The 18831-nt window shown below is 28.2% G+C and overlaps 1 protein-coding gene across 2 annotated transcripts in view; it reads left to right on the forward strand.

Annotated features, from left to right (window-relative positions):
• LOC142319087 (ubiquitin-conjugating enzyme E2Q-like protein 1) overlaps positions 1–18831 on the forward strand; it is a 303230-nt gene that overhangs the window by 55735 nt on the left and 228664 nt on the right. For both annotated transcript variants that reach the window (XM_075355972.1, XM_075355974.1), the window contains one exon: positions 10609–10638. The gene's annotated coding sequence lies outside the window, so the exon portion shown is untranslated. Of the gene's footprint in view, positions 1–10608; positions 10639–18831 lie in introns of those variants that run through there.

An 18831-nucleotide genomic window follows, 5' to 3' on the forward strand; every position in this document is an offset into this window, starting at 1 on the left:
CTTATTTTTTTAAAAGATTTTTTTAAATTAGAAATAAAACCTTTTTTTTTCTCTTCTTATCCCCCCACCCGGGCCGGATCCACAATTAAGTATAACTCAGGCCAGGGGAGTGTCCTTAACTGTAACGGGCCTCCCCATCTACCGGCATGACAGGTCGGCCCGCCGGTTGGATCTTTTGCTTTGCGCCGGCCTCTAACCCTTAGTACAGGGCCGCCAGAACCGGGTATGCCGATCCTGACATCCCCACACCAGCGGCCGGGTCCCGGTCCTTGGGTGCCTTAGCCTCTAATGGGGAACCCCAAGGGAATCTCCCATCGGGATAGCCGTCTTAACTCCTTCTCTCAGTTGACATTACATGACGTCCAGTTGACTGTAGAATGCCGTAATTCACCTGGAGTCTCCAGCTGTTCTTCGGAACCGGCACACCTTGGCAGTCCTCACAGCTGGAGCTGTCCAACGATTCCTATACTAGTGGCCCCTCCGTCGTTCCTCTGCATCCTTGAACCGCAGGACTACCCGTGCGTACTCATTGAACGCCTTCCAGTGGGCCGCCGTCAATAGTATATGCAGCAGAAGGTCTTCCCATTGAGCCAGCACGAATCCGCTGCTCCTCCCATTCTGGGCAATGAGTTCCACCGAATCTCGTTCAATGCAGAACATGCAGGTCGGGGCCTCGCTTCTGCCAAACCGGTGTAGATACGCCCCAAAGTTGCCATGACCTGCACGACATAGAACTGTTTAGAACATTAGAAATAGAACTGTTTTCTTTTAAAGTCAACGCAATATTTCGGTTTGTAAGAAAGGGTCTTATGATTCCGTTGCCATTTTTAATAAATTACCTACCGAACTATTAAAAAGATCTTCCCGAAAGTCTAATTAAAATAAATTTTAATGATTTTTTAATAGAAAAATTGTTGCTTTATCAATGAATAAAGCAATAAATTAATACGATATTAATTTTAAAAAATGTTAATCTGAATTTTTTGCTTCTCGTTTAACGTGTAGGTAAATATGTGCTCAAGCTTTTTTTAACGCCTTCTTAATTATCTATTTGATGTCTATGTATTTAATTTACTATTATTTGCTGTAATTGAATTTTAATTCATTAATATTGATTTATTTCAAGTCTGTTTTTTTAAATAATTAATTGTGAATTTTTTAACGTGATCAAAGTTTTACCATGGTTTTCCTTGATTAGTCCAGGCAGATGCTAGGGCAGTCGCGTTGTTAACTTAATTTGTTTAACACGTAAGTGTGTATTAGAGTTTTAAAATACGTAGTTCAATATAAATAATTTTTCTATATTTATTGAAACCGATGTAGTTTTATTTATTTATTTTATTATTTTATTTTTTTTTTTTAATTGCTGTTATACTAAAAAAAGGATTGGAAGTTATCTATATGAAAAATGTATTAAACCTTTGGAGTCGTACTACCCGAAAAAGAGGCAAAAGATACTTTTCGTGAATATTTTACTATATTTACTACAAATAAATTGAAACTCTCGAAGAATAATCTCATATAGAAGATTTGATATTATATTAAACTCAATATTTTTTTATCGCGTTGTTTATAAAATATATCTTCAAAGACAAGTTTTTTCTTTTGTGACTGATAATACTGCTGCGTTGGTTTAAATAACATCTTTATGTATGTATTTACTTTTTCCGTTTATCTTGGAGGTTTGACTGTTTAGATGCTCTTTCCAACCCTTTGTATCCCGTTCAAATCTCTTGGTTTTGACATACCTGTTAATCCTACATCTTCAATTACGTTTTATAAATTCAAAACTTTGTCTCTTTCTAAAGACGATTTTCCGATTTCTAGTTTATCGAGTTTTATTTTAATATTCATCTTTTCATTATTCTCACATCTGTTGCGTTAGTTTTACTCTTGTTTAGTTTTAAATTGAATTTCTCCTCTAGCAGTGAATCTATACCGTTTGTTACTTCTAACAAATTTCTAATTTCAACCATATTGTTAGGAATCATCATTTCAGTAATTTCAGCATTTTTATTTATTGTTCTTGAATTGTTATTCTGCTAAAAACTTTTCTTTTAGTTTATTTATTGCTTTTTCTGTATATGAAATTTTAAGATTGTAGGGGACACTAAAACATCCATGAACAAACATCCTTTTAAAAACTAAAAACATTATTTTTTTACTATTTACTACAGCAGAATTTTCTCACCTTTTACTCCTATAAATGGAGGATTTTACTGTTGTTTTGTATATATATATATAGATAAACGTATAAGGGAAAGTATACTAATCGGGTTGAAGTTGGTATGTCGGAGTTTTTGCAGATCTTAATATTTCGTAATCCCTCTAACTAAAAAACATGATTTTATAATCTAAAAATTCCATGAGGATGTAGTAACTTACATGTATATATATATATATATATATGTATGTATGTTGGTCTGGCTTTTTATTGATATTTTTCAAGACTGGATGGACCTTTGCGGCGTGAGGTATGTTTTTTGAGTGATGATTGGATGTCATGGAGTGTTTGGTGAGATTTTAGTCTGATGTTTGGTATGTTGTGGGTATGCGGTCTGTGTCTGTTGACTGTGGTGTCTGAATGTGTTTGAGGGCGTATTTCCCCTCTCATATTCCCATTCTATGAAGGTTGGTAGCCACGGGTGGACGTTTAGTCGGTATTGCGCAGGAACACATACGCATTTAATAACATCTTGCGGAACCTGTTAGCGAGAGCCCGATACTGCCCAGGCGACCGTAAATGGGGTTTCTCTATTTCTTAAAAAAAAAAAAACAAAAAAAAAAGACTGGGTGGACTGATTTGGATGAAATTTGACGTAATGATTTTTTTTTAATTTGTGGTACTGATACCAATGCCACGTATACTACAGAAAGCCGTCTTTTTTAATCTTGTATCTCGAAATTTTACTCAAAAGGCAGGTAAATTTTTCACATTATTTCATTTTTAGGTAGCTAAGGTAGCTAAGATACTTTCAGATGATGGTTAGTCGTATTCAAACCCCCACAATAGATGGAGGAAAAATATACTTTTTTGTCGTTTCTGAACTCAAAATTGCATGATTTTATTAATTAGATGATTCTATTATATTATTACGTTACTTTGGTTATTTATTTTGGACAATTTCATTTAGGTGTTGGGGATAATATTTCTAATTTTTGAAGCTTGTTTAATAAACCTAAATAGTCGAAAGTATGCCGACGGATCCATGAAGTTGTTAAAGCTATGGGCCTACTAATAATTTTCGGTAATTCTTATTGGATCGCCACTTTTTTTTATGCAACTTCAGATTTCATGAGAAAATGAATAATAACGTTTATTTAAGGTAGAAAAACTACATTTTTTATTAAAAAATAAAAATTACAAAACAACAATAAACATTTCATAAATACAGTATAAATTCATAAAAACGCTACAATCGACTGAATAATTTATATAAGAGAAGTTTGTGTTCACGATATTCAAAATAGAGTTATATCAAAAAGCGGAGGACGAGGATAGTAGAAATTGAAGAAAGTTTATTTATAAAAAGGAAAAGCAATGCTGGCAGAGTATTACCGCAGCAGACCGACCCTTTTTGATGGCATATGTCGTGAGACAAAGAAGTGTTTTTATAGAAATAGTGCCTGTTCGATCTGCTGTAACACTGTTGACTGTTATAAAAAGAAGAATTAAAAATAGTATTAATATATATTCTGACAGCTGGAAAGCGTATCAACTTCTACTCTAGAAAAAGAAGGCTTTCATCATTCAAAAGTGAATCGTAAATAAAATTTTTTAGATCCAGAGACAGGAATCTGCACTGAAAATATTAAAAGATTGTGGGGTTCTTGCAAATGGAGGAATAAAAAGCGTCATGGAACTGCTCGTCATCATTTGGAGAATTATTTAGCTGAATTCGTGTAGCGTAAAAATTTTGGAAACCGCAAAATTATATTTAATTCTATTCTCAATAGCATTTGCGAGTTTTATTCTCCGACACTGTTTGGTGTTTATTGCTGTTATTTGTTTTTTTGTAGTTTTTATTTTTCATTAAAAAAAAATTACTTTTTCCATCTTAAATAAATTCCTAGGTAATATTATTTGAAAAACATATTTTTACTCAATTTACTTATTGTCGCAAAAAAATTGAAAAAAAAGTGGGGGTGTGATAGCAATAAGGTTTTCTTATTAATAAATTGTTTATAATATGCTTATATTTTTATAAGCATATTATGCTCACTTCGCTCGCTAACCTCGTTAATTGGATGAGGTTAGCGAGCGAAGTGAGCATAGGTTATGTGGTTGATATACGTACGATTCGCCAGTACACGGAGTCAACACAATCTAAACAAATATAATCTACGCTCTCTTCGCTCGCTAACAAACATATTTTCTGTTTAGTACATTGTAATAATACTTTTAGTACGTTGATTTTTTGACAAAGAAGTTGCATAAAAAAAAGTGACGGTGCGTTAACAAAACAAGTACCTGATTTTCTTTTTCAGAACCGAGAAACTATAACGAATACTTAAATAATACTAAAATGATCATCGTGCTTGATGATGAGCATTTAACAAACGAAATAACCATCGAGTTAACATTTAAGTAAGCTTTTTAGATGGTTTTGAGCGTTTTTTTTTGTTTTTAAGTTTATTTCATTGATTGTTTCACTTTCTTTGTATATGATTTTAGATACGATAAATAAAGTAAGTTATTTGCACAAAGTATAAAACTTTTTTTTTCTTTCTGTATATTTCGGTTATATTTTTTATAAAATCTTTCATTCTATTCCGATTATTTATGTACATAACCATTATACTTTGTTTTGTGTTATTTTTCATTAAAAGGTGTTAGGCTGATAAATAAAAAGAGACTCAAAATATATATTTATAACTAAAATGTTTCTCTATATTTACATGATTTCTTAAATAAGTCTATATACTCATTTATTAAAAAAAAAGTTGTTTTGAATATGTATTTATATCTAATGTTTGTTCATCAAGCTCAAAACTATAGTGGTCTTATTATTTGTAAACGACTTTTGACGAAACATCTACAATAAAAAGATTTATAATTAGAATTTTATTCATTCTACCCGCTATAATAGCTGGTTTAGATTTACACTAAGATATAGAAAATCATTTTTTTTTTACTGCTATAGTTGCAGATATAAAAATGCTGGGTTGTTAAATCAGACGTTATTATTGTTGCTGAATTAAAGTCATTTCACATTAATACAACTCTCACGGTTCGTTCAACACATACTAAGTTCCAGAAATGGATTTAATGTATTATTTTAAACGAGATCATTAACACTATAGGGTACGCTCCACTTACTCTTATAGGATTTTTAACAGTTGAGTTGACGTACAAACAACCCTGTAAATACTCGGTCGACTTGAACAATCTTTATTACTTCAAATAATAGAAAACAGAAAACAATTATGAAAATGAAAATCTTTTCTAACTTTTCATTAACTTCCAAATTAAAAATTTAATTCATAATATTTTTATAAATAAAAAATTGGAAATTTATTTATTTTAATTTTAAAAGGCAATTACCAGAAAAGATTTTTCAAAAATCTTTTGAAAAATCACGAGGGTCTTCATCAACAGCCTGGGTCGCTGTTGTTATCAGCAAATGATTCCATGGTTTCATAGGCAGAAACCGGAAGGTTAAACAGAAAAGGTAACATCCGAATAATTTATATAATACATATATAGTATCATTAATTTTTCGATTCCGTCACTGTTGAAATCGGCCGCTAATGTTGTCAGCATAACTCAGTGACAGTTTTTTTTAAGCTCAATTCTGCTTCTAAAATAATAAAAAGTTAAAATTTAAACAATAATTTAATTTAAGAGAAACATCGGAAAAACCGTAAAAGTTGTAGACAAATTTATAATTAGCGGTAGATATATAAAAAAAAAGAAATAATGTAAAAGGATTTAAACGCAAAACAAACAAAAACATAGGAATCTGTGGTATGGAAAATTTAAACTTAATATAGAGGATAACATTTGAACACATTAACATTAACATTTCGAGCACACCATTTGAAAATCTATTAGAATAAAAATTGAGGAAATTTTCGTTCTCTATTTGTGTCGAGGACAAAATTTTATTAAAACTCGGAAATCATCGAGAAGGGTCCTTTTTTTATAAATGAACATTAATTAGGTAAGGAAGAACATATATGAGATAAATAACATTTTTTAAATGTTTTTTTGGTATTAAACGAAATATTTTTTTCTACGTAATCAGTATTTAAATTTAAATACTTTTTGTACAGTATCGTTCGTCTTTTTATCTGTTTTTATGAAAATTGGTCGCTAATGTCGTGAAATTAACTTAATGACAGCTTTTTAAGTTCAATGTTACTTCTAGAATGTTTAAAAACACTTTTACATTAAATAAAAAAAAAAATAATTATTGAAATTAAAGATGTATATAATGAATGTTCGAATATTCCTGCTAAAATATTTTTTTAATATTTGTAACAAAACAGAAAAAATTACGCTTAATAATTCCCGCCTCTTTTGTTTTACATTGATTTTTGTAAGGAGACAGTTAATTATTTCATAATAAGTTTGTGAATTTATTGTTCTTTCAACTGGCATGTAATACTCAGGAGAAATTCATTTCCAGTCCCCAAAAAACTGTTTTGTTACATTTCCTAGAAGTTTCATTGATTTTCTATGGTTTTAAATGAACTGCGTAATTATGCCACTCCATTGATTGGTGTTTATTATGAATGGTTTTAGAACGGAAAACAACATTATAATTAATAAATTAGTCATACTTTCGTTTACATCGATAGAGAAATTATAAGGCCACTACCATTTGCTCTTTCTAATCTTCTTTAGGCAGTAGCCAGAGATCAAGGAACCCATCTGGCACAACGTTTTTTCATCCAGAATTTTCACCGACAGTTTTGTGTAGAAGAAAGTTTTAAATCCGGGGGAATGAGTTATATGGATTTTATTGTTGAATTTTTGCTTCTTGAGTCGAAGGACTGGGTCGTCCAGAACGATATTCCTCATGAATATTCAATCGTTCTTCGTTGAACATGATGTACCATTTTCTCATAATTGATTTATTGACAACCTCATTATCTTGCATTTGGAAACAAGATCACGTTTCAAAATTTACACAAACGAGATTATACATTTTTATAATTCATCAAAGCACTCAGTAAAATAGTAAAAACCTATTTGCTGTCATGAAAATTGTTATAAATTGAACTAATATATCGGTTAACAATTGAGTTGTATCGTTAGAAGGTCCCCTTTATGAAAGCTCTAATAATGTTTTTTTTATTATATTTATAAAATATTAGCGATACATTTTCTCAATAAATTTAATAAAAACATTCTTCAGACGGCGTTAAGATGATCGTTGTATGTTTAATTCGGATTTTTAAACTAGCTTAAAGATACAAAAGTTTACACAACTTAGAAAATTTTAAAAATATGCCAGCTTTAACCTATTTTCAGTTTACGTGTTTACATAGAAAGAAAAACAAATTTGGTGCAGCATGTATTCGTAGCGATCAACCCGAAAACGTTAATCAGTAAATACTACTCCCAATCCAAGTAAAAAACTCGATCTCCCGAGAGATTTTGAATGAGATAAATGTTCACTGTATGTCGAAGTCGTTGAAGTACCCTCCTTCAGGAAAGGGTTTTGGCTCGTTTCGTAATTCCTCCGTAGATGGAACGTTTCTTTCTCATTATCTTTTATTTATTTTTTATTTTTTTATATTTGAGACCTTCTTTACCGGTGGTGTTCAAAGATTGTGGTTATACATTTATTGGATTCAAACTAAACTTCAAAGTTTGTAAGAATCTTTCGAATCATTTTCCTCCTATTTGTGCGATTTGATGGTAGTAACTTTGTATGTAGATACATACTTTGTATGTATTATAGGGATTATAGAACAGCCTTTTTGTTGCCTGTAGAAAAACCTGATCCTAAGGTTTATCTAGTAAGCCGTGCCTACTAATAGTAACATCCAAATACACCAATCAAATTAAATTTAGTTTTACCTTTGTTATAAATGAAGGAAAGTACAACTATTACTAAAAATTTCAATTCTCTTCCAATTTTTAAATTTCTTGATATTTTGAGGTTCCTGATCATAAAATTTAAATTATTTTACTTTGAGATATGTGTTCTCCATTTTAAGTCTTAGTAAATACGGAATGAGAGATAGATTGTGAAAAGTGACAGGATTATCCCCGAGTACGGAGTAACTGTGTTATTAAATTTTGGATTCGATCGGATTAAGTTGGGGAGTGTGGTGGATGATGGGAATACTCTAATTTGAAGATTGATTTTATGGAAATTTTTTTCTCGTAAAATATAAAAAAAAAAAAATATTCTAAAGATTACATTTAAAAAAAAAAAATTAAAAAAACGATCTTAGCTTTAAAAAATATTAGTGTGCTTTTTAACGTAATATAAACGATACTTACGAGAATGTTGGTAGAAATGTAATGTGTTTAAAGAGCTTAAGAAAATATTGTTAATACAATTTTTTAAATTTTTTTCTTATTAAAATTTTTTTATTAACACTATTCTGTCAATAAAATTAAAGATAATCCTAAATTCAGGAGTACAAAAAAATATCCATCCCTTATGCTAAAAACGGTTGAGAAATTTCAACCAAATTTTTTTGTCAGTTTTTTTGCTTTCCTGTCATCGTAGCTCTAGAGATACGGTGAAAGAAGGAAAGCATAGTAATCAGTCAAAAAATGGGATATGGTTTTTTTATTTCTCGACGTTTTATGACCCAGGAATCATAAAAAAAAGAAATAAGAGGAATAATGCTCGTACATACGTACGTTCTTACGTGTTTTGGAGTGTACTGACGCTTAATAACCTTTGACAGGATAATCTGATTTTGATGAAGTTTTGTACAGATTCGTACATATGGGCAATTTGTTGGTAAAGTTTTTAGATCAATATCTCCAGGGGATTGGGGGGTTTTTGGGGGTCAAGTACCTCAAAATTATCAAACGTAATCCCACTATATATTAAGCTCAGTAAATGTGTGCAGCTTATCTTACCATTTTAAAAGAAATTTTCCCTAAAATTCCTCCTTCTACAAAAATCGAAAAAAGCTATATTTTTATTTATGGCATATTTTTTAACCATATTTTTTTTAATGTCTCCCTGGGCGTAGTAGTAGTGCAAGCAACCAAAAAAAAAAAAGACTTTAGGGGTAACATTGTGGGCGGGGGAACAGGTTAAAGTTTAAAAATATCGATTTTTTGAAATTTTTAAAAATGTTTTTGGTTTAACTTTTAATATTTTTAAAAGTTAAAATAATAAACTTTTAGGAACAATATTACAATAAAATTCTTTCATAATTCACTCCCTCTCCCACTTCCAAAAAAAGAAATCTTAGGTAACTTTTTATTGGTTGTACATTTTTTAGTGGAATTTTCTTTCGGTTTCTTCCATTTAAATAGTAAATGAAGAAAAATCAAAAAAAATTCTCTTGGAAGGTGATTTCAAATATGGGGGAACAAAAGAAAATATCAACTTTTTTGAATCTCAAAAAATGTTTTGGTTTACTTAAACATATAACCATAAGTTTACAATAAAACTTAATTTTACATTACCTTTACCCTCAAAAAAAATCTTAGGTAATTTGTTTTCATATATTATAATTATTTTTCTACTTCATAAGAATAAATAACCAATGTCAGGAAAGTATTACAACTTTGTTGTCAGTTTTTTATTTTATTTTACATTTATTAGAAAATAATAGAAATAATAATTTAAAATAAAGGATGTTGAACATTTTATTTCTACTTGTACGAAGTAAAAGAAGTATCGTGATCGCGAAAAATTTCGGTTTCCAGATTTCAACGGAAATATCCATTTTGACAATCCCTGAATCCATTTCGACTAGTTTCAGTGTGACGTCTATTCGTACGTGGCATGTATGTACGTACGTATGTATATCGCATAACTCAAAACGATTAACCGTGGAATGTAGAAATTTTGGATTTAAGACTATTCTAACATATAGTTGTGCACCTTCCCTTTTGATTGCAATCGAATAAACTAAAAGTGTTCAAAAAAGCCCAAAATCAAAAAAGAAAATTGGATTTTGAAATTTTTTTTAACTGCACTAATAAGCCCTCATCGAGAGCTTTTCATCGATGTATTATAAGTGGTAATTATTTTTATTGGATCCAAAGTTATACCCCCAAAAAAAAGTTAAAATTTTAATTAATGAAATATTTGGATCTTAGGAGAAGGCACTTCGGTTCGAATCAGATATCATCTCTTTTTTGTTAACTTTTTTTTTTAATTTATTGATTTATTAATAATTTAATCTGTGATTGTAAAAAAAAAATTATGATGAATAATAATTCAATAATAACAATATATATATATATATATATATATATATGTGTGAAAAATATCAGAAGTTTTTAATGAAATAAAATTTTATGTACTTTTCATTTTAATAAAATAGTGTAAATGTAATTTAATAGGCGTACAAAGAAGTCATGTGTTGTCCACATCAAATTTTTTAAAATAAAACCTTTAAATTATATTGAAATTATTTTTACTATAATTTCTTTTGTTTTTTGTTTTTTTGCAGATTGACAGCTGCGTCCGGCAGTTATCAAAGGTATGTTACCGATAAACATAATTATATAATACTCTATTTTTTTAGGTGGAACATTTTTATTTAATTTTTCCACTTAAAATCTCTCTGATAATAGTTAATTTTAATAGTGTTTATTTTAATTTTATATCCTTCTTTAAAAATTATAAACCATTTAAAATAACTAGTTAAAAATTCACGCTATAATTTGTCATTTTACGCGAATATTATAATTTTGTATAAATATTTAATGTATAATAATGAATGTGGCTGCTACACATGACTTAATTTATTAATTTTATGACATTGAAAGTTAAATTTAAAGGTTCATTACAATTGTACTCTGATGGATTCCTGTTTTGTATGGAGAATTAATCATGATATAATCGTAATGAATTTTCGCCCTTCTGAACTCCTTTTAATTACGCTATTTTAAAAAAAAAAATACTATTTTACGACAATAATAAATTATTGTTTTATTAGTATTAGTAGTAATAACGATAAGGTAATGATGTCGTTTCTTATTTTCCTTTATGTCTCATTTTATATTGTACGAAATGATTGCGGTCTAATTATACTTTTTATGATACATTATAACGCTACAACCTAGAATAATCTTTTTTAAAGTAATTTTATTAACCTACTTTACTTTATTGGAGGAACGTGATCAAACTTGTATATTTGAAAAATAATTTATTATAGTATTACCAGTGAAAGGAAAATTAGTAATAAATAAATTAGATTATTATTTATTAAATTAATAATTATTAGTCATTAAGATAAAAAAATATCCATCAATGAATTCATAGATGAAATTGGTTATTATTTTTAATTTTATATTCAAACGGGAATGTTTTTATATTGTAACGGGAAGGTTATATTCAAATGAATGTAATCTCTTCACTTTTTCAACTTCCCCATCGTCTTAATTTTATTTTTCTGTTTGATTACTTCCTTAACAATAAGTTGAACCTTATTTCAGTATTAATTCTACGCACAAAAAAAATAAAATAAACATATCCAACAAAATTAAAATTAAAGGAAATAACAACCAAAACAATATAGAAATAACTAATCCAAAAATAGGAACCAAAATCTAAATTAAATTTAAAAAAAAACAAAATTAAAAGAAAGAAAATGAAATGCCTATCTAAACAATTAATAATTGTATTCATATCCAGAATATATGTTTTTTTTTGAGTTGGTTATTTTTTACTTTTCTTAATTTTTTCCAATTTCCGAAAATCACTCGCTTCCTTTTTTTGAAAAAAAATTTTAATCATTGTTACGGTTATTTTTAAACTGTAAATCCTTTTAAGTAACTATCAATTTTTATATCTTAATTTCAGTTATACTGTTATACACAATCATTTTAATATTTCAATAATAATGCGGTAATAATGTTTCAATATCTTGTTAGATTGTAATTTGTTTATATTGATATAAACAGCAAATTATTCTTAGTATAAAGTATTTAAAACGTTAAGTATTTGGTTCAATACCTCTTCATTTGTCACTTTATCCACCCATCTGATTTTTAACATTCTCCTATAGCACCACATTTCAAAAGCTTCTAACATCCTTGTCGGACTCCCTTTCTTATTACAGCTTCTTTCTTATGTTCTTCAATTGTTACTGTTGCTGTTTGGTTCCTGTACATGTTAACAATTGTTCTTCTATCTCTGTATTTGAACCCTAATTTTTTTAAAATGCTGAACATTTTATTCCAGTCTACGTTATCGAATGCCTTTTCTAGGTCTATAAACGCCAAGTATGTTGGTTTGTTTTTCTTTAATCTTCCTTCTACTATTAATCTGAGACCTAAAATTGCTTCCCTTGTCCCTATACTTTTCCTGAAACCAAATTGGTTTTCTCCTAACACTTCTTCCACTCTCCTCTCAATTCTTCTGTATAGAATTCTAGTTAAGATTTTTGATGCATGACTAGTTAAACTAATTGTTCTGTATTCTTCACATTTATCTGCCCCTGCTTTCTTTGGTATCATGACTAGAACACTTTTTTTGAAGTCTGACGGAAAATTCCCCTTTTTCATAAATATTACACACCAGTTTGTATAATCTATCAATCGCTTCCTCACCTGCACTGCACAGTAATTCTACAGGTATTCCGTCTATTCCAGGAGCCTTTCTGCCATTTAAATCTTTTAAAGCTCTCTTAAATTCAGATCTCAGTATTGTTTCTCCCATTTCATCCTCCTCAACTTCCTCTTCTTCCTCTATAACACCATTTTCTTATTCATTTCCTCCGTATAACTCTTCAATATATTCCACCCATTTAGCGACTTTACCTTTCGTATTATATATTGGTGTACCATCTTTGTTTAACACATTATTAGATTTTAATTTATGCACCCCAAAATTTTCCTTAACTTTCCTGTATGCTCCGTCTATTTTACCAATGTTCATTTATTCTTATTGGGACTGAATTGCTACAAGCAGAGCCTCTGATATGGTATATAAATCAAACATGTTATAATCATCTTTACGTAAAAAGTTGTCAAATGTAATATTACTTTATAATCAGGTAATAATCTATGTATCCGATATATCTTTTTAGTAGCTTCTCTTTTACATTTGATTCAAACCGAAAATCAATCGACTTAACTCTTACTTTATTACTTTTTTTATTGTTACCGCTCCACCACCGATGTCGGCGTTTCTGTATTTCATCTAGAAAGTTCTGAGTTTGAATCCTGTAATTACTCTAAATGAGCAAAGGCTTAGCGTTACCGGAGAAAAAATAAATTATTATTATTTTGCTTCATTGTTATTAGAAAATTGCGGTTAGTTTTCCTTTTAATATATTTTGTTACATTAATAAATTATAATTTTTTTATTACGCTAATAAGTGTTATAATTAATATTCACTTTATTTTTTGCTAATTTAAAATTATGTTAAATGGTCATTGCAAAATTATTTTTACTTACAGTTAATTATAGATTTAATTTAGTTCTGTTAATTATAATTTAATTTAGGTGTTCATTAATTTATTTATATATAAGGAAATTCTCAAAATTAAAAAAAAAGTGTGTGTAAAGATGGAAATATGAACGAAAAAGACATAAAAAGTAAAAAAAAAAAAAAAAAATTGGAATCAAACCTGAAATATAGTATTTACCAATTGCAAGTTAAAGTTTTCATCGTTTAATGATTAACCGGTTAGGGTTATGTACTATTAATACGGTTAATGATTTATGAGAGTTATACGCTTCCCTATCGAGTTGGAAGCTGTGTATATAACGCATTATTTTGCAACAGAAAGCGCGCAAAAAACTGCTGTTTTCCATTATCTATTCCTTTTTTTTGGTTACGACGTTATGAAGCGTCTAAAATATAAAAGCGTGATGCTTTCTTTGAGAATAATTATATTCACCTTACAATCAGTCTTAAGAGAGGAATTTCATCTAAATTTCGGTAGGATTGGGATGTGAAGTAGTATATTGGGCATAGTTAAGAAGGCAATTGAAAACCACTTGGCTCTTTGCTTTCTTCAGTAACGAGTCATCATTGTATCATGGGGTAGTCGTTATTCATTAGAATAGTTATATCATTTTTGGAAGTGATTTACGAACAAGTCCGATCACTTAAAAAACTATTATCGAAAATTGAAGAAATATGTGCAACCGAAATAATAAAATAAATTTTTTTTTTTTTAATATTTAAGAAAACACGTTTTCGAATTAGGTCTACCGAAAAATTTAGACGTATTTTCATTTATGTTGAGTTAATGATTACGGCTATGAACTCTGTGAGAAAATTAGATAAAATTATCCGGAACCTACAAAAAAAATGTGATAAACTAAATGAATAATCATTCAAAATAAAGCAATTAAAAACCTAAGTTTAATTGCCTACTTAAATCGATTCATGAACATCGACTAGTTGACTAATGACGTATAAATTTCCATATATTTTTTAATTAAACTTTTTTAAGGTATCTTAATTTCATTCTTTATTAAATGAAATGATTAAATTTGCCATAAAATTAGAAACGTTTGTATAATTTCAGTCAATAGTTTTGCTTTTATGCTAAAATTTGAACTTAATTTTTAAGTACGAACAAGAATATTTTTCAGACCTATGTTCTAAGAACCTCTTTCTTTAATTTCATTAGTGGAACATATTTTAGTTTATTTTTTCCCCAGTTATTTAAATGTTTCAATTTTTTAAGCCGATCTTCATTGATACTAAATCATTGGTGTTCCTAATTACCATTATTATGAAAGTAGGGAAAGAAAACAAGTTATTGAAGGCTTCTCTGCTTATTTTATTGCTGGCGATAATTTTTTTAAATTATTTTATTTTTGTTTTTTTTTTTAGGCAGACATATTTAAAATGTAGTGAAAAAGCTTGTGGTATTTGAACTGTGTTTGTTCATTTAGTAAATCGTTGTTATGTATTTTAAATGTAGTGTACTGATATTTAGTAAATAGTATAATAAGTGAAAAACTATATTAAATAAAAAAAGGTTAAAATATCACGTAATGTTAATTTTATTAAATATTTTCACAAATCGTTAAATAATCGAATAAATAAAAACGAGTAGAAAAATGTTCAAAAAATTGGTATTTTATAAATGAGAATATGTATGAATTATTGAAATACGCTCTGAAATATAACCTAACATTCTCTCTTGGAGCAAATTCAGAAAGTCAGAATTAGTTTTCTAGAGATAAACATTGGATATCAGATCACTGTTTGATGCTCATAAATAAGAATCATGTACACCGATATTTTTTAAATTATGAATCCCGTACGTTAATGTTTATAAATTCACTAAAAACGTCAGTTTATCTAGGCAACAGAACATTTTTGTGAAACTCTGAAATAAAATAATATAATTAAAAATGTGGAAAAATACAATAAAAACTATAAAAATATTTAGGCTTTCCTTTTGATACTAATTAATGAATAAATAAGATTTTAAAATCCAGCACTAGAAAAATACCAAGTCGATTAAACAAACTCTACAGTTGGAGAAAATAAATACTAATATACAGAGTGATTCAAGAAGAATGTAACAAATTCAAGATATGTTTTACTAGTGAAAATAAAGAAGTTCGTGTAAACATAAGTACGGATACGCTTCATTAGCGTGTATTGGCTACAAAAATTTCGCCCTAATTTGTGCGCCTTTGGTAAAATTAAGCTAGACTGTAATATCTGGACCAAATTAAGGGTTAAATTTTTTGGTATTATATACCCACTGGGTTGGTGTAGTAGTGAACTCGTCAACGCAGATCAGTGGATTTCGAAGTCCAGAGTTCTAAGGTTCAAACTCTAGTAAAGGCAGTAACTTCTATTCGAATTTGAATGCTAGATCGTGGATACCGGTGTTCTTTGGCGGTTGGGTTTCAATTAACCTCACATCTCAGGAATGGTCGACCTGAGACTGTACAAGACTACATCTCAGTTACATTCATACATATCATCTTCATTCATCCTCTGAAGTAATACCTGACGATGGTTCCAATGGGTAAACAGAAAAAGAAAAGAAAAACTGATTTTATATCAAATTTGACCTGAAAATTTGAAAAAAATAAGTCTCAGAACTATATTTTTAATAATTTTCAAGAACTCTGGTGTAAAGAATAAAAGATTGGAGTCTAAAAACGAACTATTTTTTTGTTGTTTAAAATAGCTTTGTTAAATGGTTAATAAACATATAAAAGATTGAAACAAAAGTTGTAGAGAATTTGATTCAGAATTTGTCTGAGTAACATATTATGATTAAATTTCACCGAAACCAAATACAAACGTAGGTTGTGTTTGTTTTGAAGTTTATTAAAAACAAAACATAGCAGATTTTAACCAGGTATTAAACGAAACAAAATTTTCAGTATTATAGAACAAAAAAATTAAATAATTTGTTTAGAAAAATAATCAAAATTAAAAAAAAATCCAATAAAACAATACATACAAAAATAATTAGACATCTTTAAAGCAAATCAAAAATTAATTTTATCTAAATTTGTTTGAAATAATTTATTTTATAAGTGGACAATACAATAACACTTTCGTAAGTGTGACATTACGTCAGGTATGGAATTTTCACATGCTACAAAAATTGTCATTCATTTCAACCTCTGAAACAATACCTAAACGGTGATCCATTAAAAAAAAAAAAAAAAAAAAACTGGACTAACTAATAGCTAATTCCAGCAATTAAGTTATGTGTTTGTTTTGCATTTGAACAGCAATAAATATAACCAAGAATTACAGTGTTGCTTAATTTTACTGAAAGCACAGAAATCAGGGAGAAATCTTTCGGCAGCCGACATTCATTAATAGAACGTTTCCGAACCTATGCTTAATGAACTTTCTTTTTTATTTTTGCCTCTAAAAACTGAAAGTTTTTAAAATTCTTCGTGAATCACTTTATATGAACAATTATTAACTTAGTTATTTTTTAAGATACCAATAAAAATAAATTCAAATGAACAGAAATAATTGATTTTTTTTCTTGTAGATAAAAATTTAATTTAAAGAGCTAAATTTTTCATATAGATACTTTATCTTTAACATCATTATTAGAATATAACAGTTTAAGATAAAAAGAAACCTAATAAAATACGAATAAATAAAATAATAACTAATGTCGAAAAAAAAATTAGTTTGCTTCCATTTTCAATAAACTCTCAATAGAAATAAAAACGTAACACTTCAGTATATATAATACAAACTTAAACATCTTAGTGTACTACATGAATGTCTGCATACATTATTTAAAAAATAAAATATTACTTAAAAAATATTGTTAAAGAATGGTATAAATGTGAGTAAGGTGTTTTTTGTTTGGAATTACTAAATTTAAATTTTGAAATGCAAGGTAACGCATATTTGTAAAATACCTTCTCTATAATAATAAAGATATTGGAAAATATATAGTGTAATTTATGAAGACATTGTCCTAAAGCATAAATACTAAGTAAATGTAAACTGGTAACAATTAAATAAAATAGTATCAAACTTGAAATAAAATATAACATTCTTTCCGCTAAAATCATTAATTAAACTTTTTAATTAGTATTTTGTTATTTAAATTCAATCTTTGAAGTTTAAGTACTCAGTTTGTGCTTAAAAATTCAAGTCATGAACAGAGAAACATTCTTTCCCGGAATATTCAATTATAAATTCACAGTGTCGTGGAAACTGCAGTAAAATGCTTAATATTTCCTTCTTCATTAAGATTACATAAATACAACTAAGATACAGTATTATTCAAATAATTATTGAGATATTTAATTTATTTGAAAATAAAATAAAAAAGATTTTCTTCTTTTACAGATATAATGTTACTCTGTCCTTGAGTTATAAAACCCTGCATTTTTTTTTATGTACAAATAATATATATGCTCAAACAATTTCTGCTGACTTTTTAGTTATACATTTTTTTATTTCTATATTTGGTATCATTAAATACTTTATAAACTCTATTTCATTAATTTATTATTTTTAAGTATTAATCACTATATTTTTACGTATATTTGGTATTTTGTTGAATTTGGTATCTAATCGAGTTTTATCACGGTTTATCTGTCGAGGTAAATCCTTGGAGAGTATGTATATATATAGAGAGAGAGAGAGAGAGTGAGAGAGTTTGTATTTTTTATCCGTGAATAGCGCACTTAGTGTAATATAAGATAGTTCTTGACGTAATATATGTATAAATAAATTTATTAAGTACCAATTATAATAAAATATTTATTATACATTAAAAAAAATCTTGAAGTATTGGAATGGTGATGTACAGCGCTTATGTTTTATATCAAACCGTAGTGTATATATATATATGTAAAATATCAATTTTGATCGATTTGGGAATTCTATCTTCAATAAGACAAACAAATCTCCCAACATTGTCGACCTTGATATTAGTTAAACATACAAAAAAAGAAAACATGTTAAATAAACTTGAAATTTATGAAATGTATAAGGAAAGAGCGATTTATTTAATGAAGAGACCCTGTGTAAATTTCACTTGTTTTTCCATCACATTTTTAATACTTGTCTGCTGAAATAAAAGTAAAAACACTGCCAGTTATAACATCAGGATACACTTGAGAGAAAAAAATCAGTGCCAGTCAATGAAGATGGTTGTAAGAGCGACTGAAAAGTTATACTTATTTAATTTCATTCAGTTTATCGTTTAAAATATTTATAATTTTAAATAATTTTATCGCCGGTTGTAATAGG

Source organism: Lycorma delicatula, chromosome 2, assembly GCF_047948215.1.
Source record: "Lycorma delicatula isolate Av1 chromosome 2, ASM4794821v1, whole genome shotgun sequence".
NCBI classification, from domain to species: domain Eukaryota; kingdom Metazoa; phylum Arthropoda; class Insecta; order Hemiptera; family Fulgoridae; genus Lycorma; species Lycorma delicatula.